Genomic DNA, 10,426 nt, shown 5'->3' on the forward strand with positions numbered 1-10,426 from the left:
TGGAGGGGTTGAAGGACAGGTTGGATGGGGCTTGGAGCAACCTGATCCAGTGGGAGGTATCCCTGTCCCTGGCAGGGGTGTGGAACTGGATGGACGTTAAAGTACCTTCCAACTCAAACCATTCCATGATTCTATGATTAATAGCAGTCACTTGCCAGCTCTGTGCTGGGTAGCATGTGGGTTACAGGGTGCCTGTACATAAGCTTCAGGGGAAAGTACATGGCCTATTTAGCTAATCAATAACAGAGGTAATCAATAACAGAGAAAATCTACTTCAGTGACTAGGAAAGGACTATTTATAGTCAGTGGGACAGAGGAAAAAAGATGGTGATAGTCGCAGAATTCTGCTTTATATAAGATTGTTGTTATGCTGAGACAGTCTGTCCCTGATTTCAAGTCAGAGGTGAATTATGTGCTTATTTGTACACACAGTCACTGTCAACTATAAAGCACAAATCTGATCGAGTACCTAAAGTGTATAAAAAATCCCTAAGAAAAACCTAGAGATGACTCCAAGCTTGGCATATAAATAGATGCCAACAGAAACACTTGAAGACAGAGTTTCCTTCTGATAGAGGGGACTTTGCACAGAGAGTTCTGTAAAGGAAGTCAGTTGAGGGGCTCTGGCTCTAGCAGAAGTCAAGTTATTTCATTTCTACAGTCGAAGGATAGATTTGGGATGACGCTGAAGGATGTAAAGTTGGAAGAGGACCTTTTTAGGCAACCTGCCTGGAGGGGAGCGAGCAAGTGCATTTTGTCTGTGATTAAAGAATTAGGAAGATACTGTTGAAGTTAAAATCATTGCTCTCATTCTCTCCCTTATGGGGTAAGGTCCAAACAAGGTACAGTGATATTTATCTACCAATACCAGCAAAGCACGTTATAGCTGGCACCTGACGTTCAGGAAGCCTGGCGCCAGCCACCTGTGGGATGAAAAAATATCTTTCCCTTTAAATAAATCAACAGAATTGAGAAAGAAAAGCAGAGACATTTCTGTGAGCAGGTAAATACAGCAATACGCAATTATGCAAGCTTTAGCTATGAACAGTGTTTAAGAGATGTTTAGAGTTGGTTTTTCAAGCTACGTACCTTTTAATTAGCATTTTTTTTCAGCAAACAGTTTTTAAAACTCTAAGAGGGCAAACTGTAACTGTGATCGTCATCTAAGAATAAAATATTATTTATAGCTCCACTCAGCCCTGAAAATCCGTTCCTTTTCCTTGTGTGGATTCAGATTTTTTGGCTTAGGTGAGCTCACTGCCTTTTCCCGTGTTTTGCCTGCAGGATTGCTCAGTTTCTTAGCAATCTGGTGTCTTCCCTTGTGAATCTCACAGCAGGCAGCGTACCAGGAAGGGTTAAACTGGCTTCATTACTTTCATTACCGGTTACGGCACACAAGACAGAGAACCCAGCATGTCCTCTTTAAAGGAAAATTTTGTTCCTCTGCCTACTTTAAGTGTGTCAGCAAACCAGTTGCGAAGGATGCAATTTACTGAGTCTTTCAAAAGCCTTTGTCAAAGTTCCTCACTAAAGTCACAGAGAACCGAACGAGTCTTGTGAAACTCGAGCATAAAACAATCTCCAGGCACCCAGGGGCTACAACTGGCGGCTCCCTTGCCACAGTGCTGAGGACTCATATGTGAATCTAGGGAACCAGCGCCTGCTCTTAAATGTAATGCTTTCTTCCAAATCCCACCACCCATGGGATCCATCTCATCTTTGCTAACAGAAGAAGCACAGTCAGATTTAAAGGCCATGGCTGACAAAAGTAAGAGAGGGTAAACCAAGCAAAATTCTCAGGGAACAGATTACTTTGCAATAAATGTGAACTCCTGGGTCTCACTACTGTCCAAAAAACCCTTCTCCTCATCAGTCAAGAACATACAGGGAGGCATGGTAAGGACACACCAGCTGATACTCTTTGTCCTCCACGTTACACACAAGTGTTCTTGTTGAGGCCACCTGAGCACACACAACCTTGTGTTTGTAAATACATGACAGCGCAGAACCAATTTCCTTGGAAATTTAAATTAAATCAAATCCTCTTACACTTCCTTATAATCTCTCACTGGGCTTTGGTCCACTCACAACACAGACAGTGCTGAGCTCCCAGGCTCTGCATTAGCTTGCAGGACAGAGCCTTTCCTTCGCATTCCTGCAGAAGTTTGATGTTCCTGGGGGCTGGTTTGCATGGCTGAATGGAGATATTTTCTCCTCAAAGGACTCTGTCCCTCTTCCCTGAATCGCAGTGCTTGTTCCAGCTTGCATGCAAATCTCAAGAAAGATTAATTCTCATTTCTGCAGATGTTTTCTGTGAAAAGCACACCCAGTGCCTCCTGAGGTGTCTGAAGACACCTGACAGCACTGGGGAAAGTAGGGAAAAAACCCCTCCTGCTTCCAAACTCCTATTTGCCTGCAGACTGCAAGCATCTGATGGGAAAGATGAAAGTCAAGGACTTAGAGAGCAGGGAGGGAGGCAGAGGGCTTGGATGGTGTTGGAGACACTGTCAGAAATCTGTTTCTCCAGGCAGCAGGAGGGGAACAGTGTAGGCCAGAGTAAGACACATTGTTCCATGAGAAGTTGATGAATTATTAGGGGGCCAAACACTGAAAGTCCAAGTGTGTTTCATTGCACTTTCCAAAGCACTCACTGCCTCAGAGATCTTGGTCTCCTCATGCTAGGACACCTGGTCTAGGGGTTTATGTGTAGCCTTACCACAAGTTGCACATACAGTGTCCGTCACTGGAGAAGGCCTGTTCCATGATGACTAACTGGGGCTGTGGGGATCCACATGAATCATAGAGTCATGGAATTGTTAGGGTTGGAAGGGACCTTTAAGCCCATCCAATTCCAACCCCTCTGCCAAGGGCAAGGACACCCCCCACTGGGTCAGGTTGCTCAAAGCCTCATCCGATCTGGCCTTGAACACCTCCAGGGATGGGGCAGCCACCATTTCTCTGGGCAACTTGGGCCAGGGCCTCCCCACCATCCCAGGAAAACACTTCTCCCTGAGAACTCATCTCAACCTCCCCTCCTGCCGCTCAAAACCATTCCCCTTCGTCCTATCCCTGCACTACCTGATCAAGAGACCCTTCCCCAGTTTTTCTGGAGACCCTTTCAGTACTGGAAGCTGCTGTAAGTTCTTCCCAGAGCCTTTTCTTCTCCAGGCTGAAAACCCCCAATTCTCAAGGCCTGTCTTCCTATGGGAGGTGCTTCAGCCCTTGGATGATCTTTGTGGCCTCCTTTGAACTCACTCCAACAAATGCAATAGTCTGTACAAGTACAAAGCTGAACTGCATAGGCTCATTGGTTCTCTCTGGCCTTGAAACGTGTGAATATCTGAAGAAAGGTGGAGGAGAGTGGGAACCATCTGCATCTGACCGGTATTTAACCATATCCCTTTTTCTGTCATACAACATGTCCCTTTCTGTATGAGTAAAACAAAGGCAGACCATGCAGGATCTTGTAAGAAGATGACACGAATCATCCAGAGACATGGACTCAAGGGCACAGATGCAGTGGTCAAGGGGTCAGATTCAGATTAAATACTAGGAAGAAAGGTTTTTCTGTGCAGCTGGTGAGGCACTGGCCCAGGTTGTGCACTGGCCCAGACTGCCAGGAGAAGTGGTGGCTGCCCCGTCCCTAGGGGTGTTCAAGGCCAGGATGGATGAGGCTTTGAGCCCCCTGATCCAGTGGGAGGTGTCCCTGCCCATGACTGGGTGTTGGAACTGGATGGGCGTTAAGGTTATTTCCAGTCCAATGCATTCCATGATTCTATGATTTCACCAAAAATGTTATCCCTAGAGGCTTTAACTACACTTTTTGTCTTCTCCAGAGAACAAACTTCTGTGCACCACAGATGTTGAGATGCAGAGACCAAAGTGCAACAAACAGCCAGACGTCCTTCAGCAGAGAATAACTAAGAGCATTCATAGGTCATTCCTGGTTGAACCCAGTGGTTCCATGGCAAGAGGAGCCCAGGAGGACCTGGCAGCAAAAAGACCATCACCTGATCAGCACAAATGACAAATTCCTTCCCTCCCTCACTCCCTGTGGTAGCAATGGGCTTCCAGGGCAAGCCAGAAGCCAGAACAAGGTGCCCAGTTCTCAGTCAACAAGAAAGAAGCTACTGTCTCAAACCCCAAACACAGTCCTCAGAGGAAACAGTGGTAGTTAAAACAGGTGAGCCGCAGTTATCCCTTCTGACCTTCTGCCACGATATCCTCTCACAGTTTTGCAAAGGATGAAGAGCTCTAAGGAATCTGGAAGAGATAATCAGAGACAGTCATTTTAGCTCCAGCTGCACTCTGTGCAGTGAATGTTGCCTTGGATGTTGCCCCTCATGCTTCAGTACAAATATCCACCTTTTTGCATTGCTGGATGCTCTTTGTCTTTGGCATACAGTGATGGTTGACCACAGCTGGTGACCAGCTGCTACCCTGGTTTACTGGGGAGCTAACATTGACATGCATCTTCACGCTGGGCTTCACCACTGATATGGGAAAGTGTGAGCTTTACCCTCTCATGTGGAGGCAGCTGCTTTTGTCTTGGCTTGAGGGAACTGGGAGCTATATTTTCCCAGCAGGTTGGAATTGTCCAGTAAGAGCCACCTCAGCCTTTCTCAGTGACATCGATATTCTTTATTGTGAAATACTAAACTCACACCAAGCACTGCAGACCCAGCCAAGATGATCCTGCAAGAATCAGGGGAAGACAAGGAGAAAAAGAAAAGGTAAAGGGGGAGGTAAATTAGTTTGTCTAAAAATATTCCCATCATAAAATCCTGATCCTTCAATTCAGCAGCAGTGAAAAAAGAAAAAAATGTAGTCCCCTCCAAAGTAGAACCAGACATGGTGAGGTGCTGCAGCAGGGAGAATAAAACCCGTTAAGATGGAAGGAGAACAGTCAACAGGCAGAAATTCAGCAGTACTAAAGATGAGGAAACTCAGAACAATGAACTGTAATTCAGAACAGAGCTGCATCTTACCACTCACTCTGCCAGCACTGGTGTCAGAGAGGGCTCGGAAGCAGAGAATAGAGAAAAATCATCATAGTATCATAGAATTACAGAATCATTAAGGTTAGAAAATATCTCCAAGCTCATCCAGTCCGACCATCAGCCCAACCCCACCGTATCCAATAACCATGCCCCCAGGTGCCATGGCCACATGTTTTTTGAACCCCACCGGGCATGGAGACTCCACCACAGCCCTGGGCAACCTCTGCCAGGGCTTCACCACTCTGTCAGTAAAGATATTTTTCCCATTATTCAATATAAACCTCCCTTGATGCAACCTGAGGCCATTCCTCTTGTCCTGTCTCACTCACCTCACCACAACCTCCTTTTTCGGAGCAGCAGAGAGCAATGAGGTCTCCCCTAAGACTCCTTTTCTTCAGGCCAAACAATTCCAGATACCTCAGCTCCTCCTAGAACCCTTGTTCTCCAGACCCTTCCCCATCTCTGTTCCCTTCTCCGGTTGTGCTCCAGCCTCTTAATGTCTTTCTTGTACTGAGGGGCCCAAAATCCAGGATTCAAGGTGCAGCCTTACATACACCGAGTACAGGAAGATGATATTCCCTGTGTACAGCAATAAAAAGCTCTGTGCTGAGCCCTGAATTTGGTGCTGCACTCTTCCATACCGTGGCTTACTCCAAGTACTCCCTTATAACAGTGGATTGCTCAGCTATTTGTCTTTAGCCAGCCTGGGGACATGCTTGGAAACTTTTTGATGAATTCTCAGTTACTATTTAAGTCAGTCATTGAAGACTCTAGGCCGGCTCAAAACCTCTGTCCGTTTTACCAACACCACTAATGGCACTTAGTGGAACACTGGAACAGCTCCCAAGGAAGCCATCACTGCACTAAGCCTGACAATATTCCAGAGACTTTTGGCCAAGCCCCATGGTGTGAATGTTGGGGTGTCCTCGGCAGGGACAGAAGTTGGACTCAGTGAGCCTTCTGGGTCCCTTCCCAATCCTTCTATGATTGTGAAGTGTATCATCTCTCCAGAGGAACAGTTTTATTTCAAGACACCGTTTCTTTTGTACAGGTTCTTTTTAACCTTCCTGCAATCTTGAGTCTGTCTCACTCTGGTTATATACCTGCCCTGTATGAACATCCCAGAGCTTGTTCATCCCAGAGCTTAAAACCTTATGGCTTAAAATGTGTCTCAGTCAAGGGAAGAGATTTAGGCAGGAGTCAGCTCAGAGAGCAGAGGAAACTGTTCTCCTAAAGCACCTAACAGACTCATCCAGCTATTTCCCATAGGATACCAGTTCCAAATACACGTTAGCGAGCAGTAGGCTAAGATAAAAGAAGGACAAGTTGTTGGATAAATTGCACACTACAGACAGTAAGGTAACACAGTTCTGGGTTTTCTTTCTGTCACAGGGAAATTTAAGACCCAGTTTACCTTAGATCACATAAAATTAGTTTTTAAGGAAATAAAGTTTTATCCTGACTCACTGAGAACTGAACAGCATGGAAAAGGTGAAAGATTCCAAGTCAGGTGTCTCAGAGCTGTGAGAACTTAATATATTTATAAGCACACTCTCTAAAAGGTACTCAGTAAGAATGTATAAGGTACCTCATAAATAATTCAACACATATAGAGAGCTTAGAGCTTCTCAAAACAACCAATTCCCCTGATAAATACAGGAGACTCTGAGGATAGAAGATATGTGATGGTCTCACAGAGAACATGATGGAGCTATGATAGCTGAGAAGCAGAGATTTTGTCCGCACTAGACTTCAGCCCGTGTCCTTAGGTAACCTGTAAGCTGGTAATCAAAATTAGTGCCTACTGAAACACCACTGCTTTCTTTGAGCAGAGAGATCAACGAACCATCAGACCTCCCTTTGGTCCTTCTCATGGCAAAGTACATAGAAGCATAGAATCATGGAATGTATTGGGTTGGAAAGGACCTTAAAGCCTGTCCAGTTCCACCCCATTGCCATGAGCATGGACATCCCACTGGATCAGGTTCCTCAAAGCCAACCTGGCCTTGAACAACTCCAGGGATGGGGCAGCCACCACTGCTCTGGGTGACCTGGGCCAGGGCCTCCTCACCGTCACAGGAAAATATTTCTCCCTAAGATCTCATCGCAATCTTCTCTCTTGCAGCTGAAAACCATTCCCTCTCATCCTCTCCCTTCATTCCCTGATCAAGAGCCCCTCCCCGCGGGTTCTGTTGGGTCCTATCTCTCCTCAGTTGATGCATAGACCAGTACACCTCATGAATGATTTCCTCTTCATTGGTGAAGCTCAGGATATCTGTATTTGGCACAGAATGTTTCTTTGGTTTTACTTTTACAAGAAGGAGAAGGAATAGAGTCCCCTGTTTATTCATATAGGAGCACGGATGAGCACGGATGGTACCTGGGATAAAATTAACAGCAAATGAAGTGAACAAAAATGCAATAGAGCTGCGGAAGGTGAGTTTCATAAAAGATTCCTTTTAGTTGTTTCATGCAACTAATAAGTGATTTACTGAACCTGTAACTCTGAGGCTGGTTGTGTTAACTCCTTGACAGGAACATCCAGTTCCCTGTGTGACGGTCATAAGTCTCAGTTCTGCCTCTCAAGCCAAGTTCAAGAAATAAAGTCAAACTTCCGAGTACCTTGTTTCCAGCCCTGCTGGCCCTCACATCATCAAATTCTAAGTTAAAATCAAATCTAGAGGCAGCACTGAAGGTCTGCATAAATACCTGCACATCAGGTGCTTATTGCAATGAATTTCCCTTGTGCATCCCTGCTTCTGCTCTCCCAGTGAAACCCTCTGTGGTTGCATTGCCATGAAACACTTGCGTGCACAGCCCTTGCTCTATGCTCTTCCTCCAGAGTTTTACCTGCAGATCTGGTGCCTCTCAGCCCCAAATGATTGAACTTTCTACTGGAAAGCTGGACCTTCCAGCTTCAGCTCTTGGTGCTCCTGCTCAGCCTGCACTCGCAGCCACCAGCACTAACCTCTACTCCAAGCGGTATTTCAGCAGCTGCGTCACTGACAATTGCAGGGTCAGAAATGGTCACTGTAAATAAGGTCTTCGTTTTCCAACACGTTTCTGTTGGAAATGCTCCTGAACTTTCCAATTTCCCTGTTGCTACTCTGGGACCCCTGGGGATGCCTTTTTGCGTTTTTATCCTGTCTTTATTTCCGCTTATCTCCATCACCTTGGTGCTAACGGAGAGCCGAAACACACAGCTTAGAGCTTTGAGTGGCAAGACGGAAGCTCCAGCCCTGATATCACACACAGGTTCCTGGAGCTGTGACTGGATCACTGTGCCTATGACATCATTTCACACTCAGCTTTAAGTACCTACACGTCACATGTTCAATCTAACACACTGTATTTCAGAACCTGGAGAACGAGTCTTATGGGGAGTGCTGAGGGAACTGGGATTGTTTAGCCTGGAGAAGAGGAGGCTAAAGGGAGATTTCATCGCTCTCTGCAGCTCCCGGAAAGGGGATTGTGGTGAGGGGGGTGCTGGGCTCTGCTCCTAAGTAAAAAGTGATAGAACGAGAGGAAACAGCCTCAAGTTGCTCCAGAGTAGGTTTAGATTGGATATTGGGAAACATTTCTGTACCGAAAGAGTGGTGAAGCCCTGGCAGAGGCTACCCAGGGCTGTGGTGGAGTCTCCATGCCTGGAGGTGTTAAAAAAATGTGTGGCCATGGCATTTGGGGACATGTTTTAGTGGGCGTGGTGGTGCTGGGCTGACAGTTGGGCTGGATGAGCTTAGAGGTCTTTTCCATCCTTAATGATTCAATGATTCTATTTCATCCAGGGTACTTTTGATGCTGAGAGTTGTCATAGGTTCAAAAACCAATTACATGGATTAGTAAAAGCAAAAATACCAGCTCTGTTTCCATCCACCCTGAGGTATCTGCCACCAGTCTTGGTGAGAGTTGTGTGGCCAGCTGGAGTGTTCCTGCAGGATAGCATGGATGGAAACCAAACTGAAGGGTATCATATTAAACTCATTGGGAAAGGCTACAAAGAAGGGATTACCTTCCAAGTCAAGAGAAAAGCTGCAGCAGAGTAAGCTGAAACCTGCCAGTGCTGTTGGGGTGAACCAGTTGTCCAATCCTTACGGAGAGTCTTGGACACTTCTGTTCTTTGACATAATCTCATGCTTAGAGCACTGCTCCAGCAGGATGCTCTCAGTTCTTCTCATCCATATTCTAGATCTTCCACTCACTCCCATGTTTTAAGATCAAGTGTATGGACTTATATGCAAAAAAAAACCCAGGGATTGAAGCCCTTACAAGAAAATTATCTCTGCTGATTTAATGTTTAAAGTGACGACAAAGCGGCTTTTTTTCCTTCATCCCAGATCCAAACCAAGACAAAAACCACCAAATTTGCAAGATAGTTTACAATAATAGGAAGTAGAAATAGACAGTGGTACAGGGGATATGTCATCTGAATGGACGGGTAGACTGAGGCCTCATCCAGGTCTGCACAGCGTCCTGGCGTTCACCTACTTTATTTCAGGTGGAGTAAGCTGCAGGTGACCTTCAATCTAGCATGTGTCCCAGGAATGGCTTTGGCTGTCCCTGATCCATGCCAGGAGAGGTAGTGGCCTTCCCCCTGCATAGGAGGACACAGTCATGGGCAGTGTCAGAGGTCATTGATTCCTGCAGTTTTCCCTGTTCCTGGGATCGCTCTCTTGCCATGAAACAGTGCGAGTTTCTGTGCTTACCTCCCTGTTCTTAGTCACAGAATCACAGAATAATTGGGGGTTGGAAGGGCTTTCTAGAGCTCATCCAGTCCAACTCCCCGCTAAAGCAGGGTCACCTCCACCAGCTGCACAGGAGTGTGTCCAGACAGGTTTGGATCTCTCCAGAAAGGGAGACTCCACACCCTCTCTGTGTAGCCAGTTCCAGAGTTCCATCACCCTCAAAGTAGAGAGATTCCTGCAGTTTTCTTTGTTCCTGGGATCACTCCCTCTGCCACACAGCAGTGCAAGTTTCTGTGCTTACCTCCCTATTCTCAGACTTCTGCGTGCTCGTCTGTGGCTCTCTGTCCCTGCTTATTCCCGAGCTATGGCTGAGACAGACCAGGATCAAGAGCTCTCCGTGGGAGCACTTGAGTGAAAAGCAGGAACCACCTGTGAAGGTGGAGGTTGGGAGGTGCTACTGGATTTCCTGATGGGTGGGGGCTACCAGTATGGTTCACAGAGTGAAGATCTGAGGTCTGAGTCAGCAGTGAGAAGAAGGGCAGAAATGGTGGGAGGTCTGGGGAGTGGGTGGTGCGAGGACCGGGGTGTGCTGTATGGGAGTCAAGATCTGTTGCTGTTCTCCATCCACTCCTGCCCTAGGGAGATTTCTCCCACCTCCACTCCTGCAAAGCACACGCTGCCCCTGAAACTAATCCTCCTAAGTCTCACAGATCCCTGTTCAGCTGGAATAACCTGCTTCAGAGA

At 46.5% G+C, this 10,426-nt stretch overlaps 1 protein-coding gene across 3 annotated transcripts in view; it reads right to left on the minus strand.

Annotated features, from left to right (window-relative positions):
- Positions 1-10,061, minus strand: part of LACTBL1 (lactamase beta like 1) — a 55,844-nt gene extending 45,783 nt beyond the window's left edge. The window contains exon 1 of one of the 3 annotated variants that reach the window (XM_054086087.1): positions 9,799-10,061. The gene's annotated coding sequence lies outside the window, so the exon portion shown is untranslated. The remainder of the gene's footprint in view (positions 1-9,798) is intronic. The other 2 variants (XM_054086084.1, XM_054086086.1) reach the window with 2 other exon arrangements.
- Between the last annotated feature and the right edge of the window lie 365 nt (positions 10,062-10,426).

This window comes from Cuculus canorus, chromosome 21 (assembly GCF_017976375.1).
Source record: "Cuculus canorus isolate bCucCan1 chromosome 21, bCucCan1.pri, whole genome shotgun sequence".
NCBI classification, from domain to species: domain Eukaryota; kingdom Metazoa; phylum Chordata; class Aves; order Cuculiformes; family Cuculidae; genus Cuculus; species Cuculus canorus.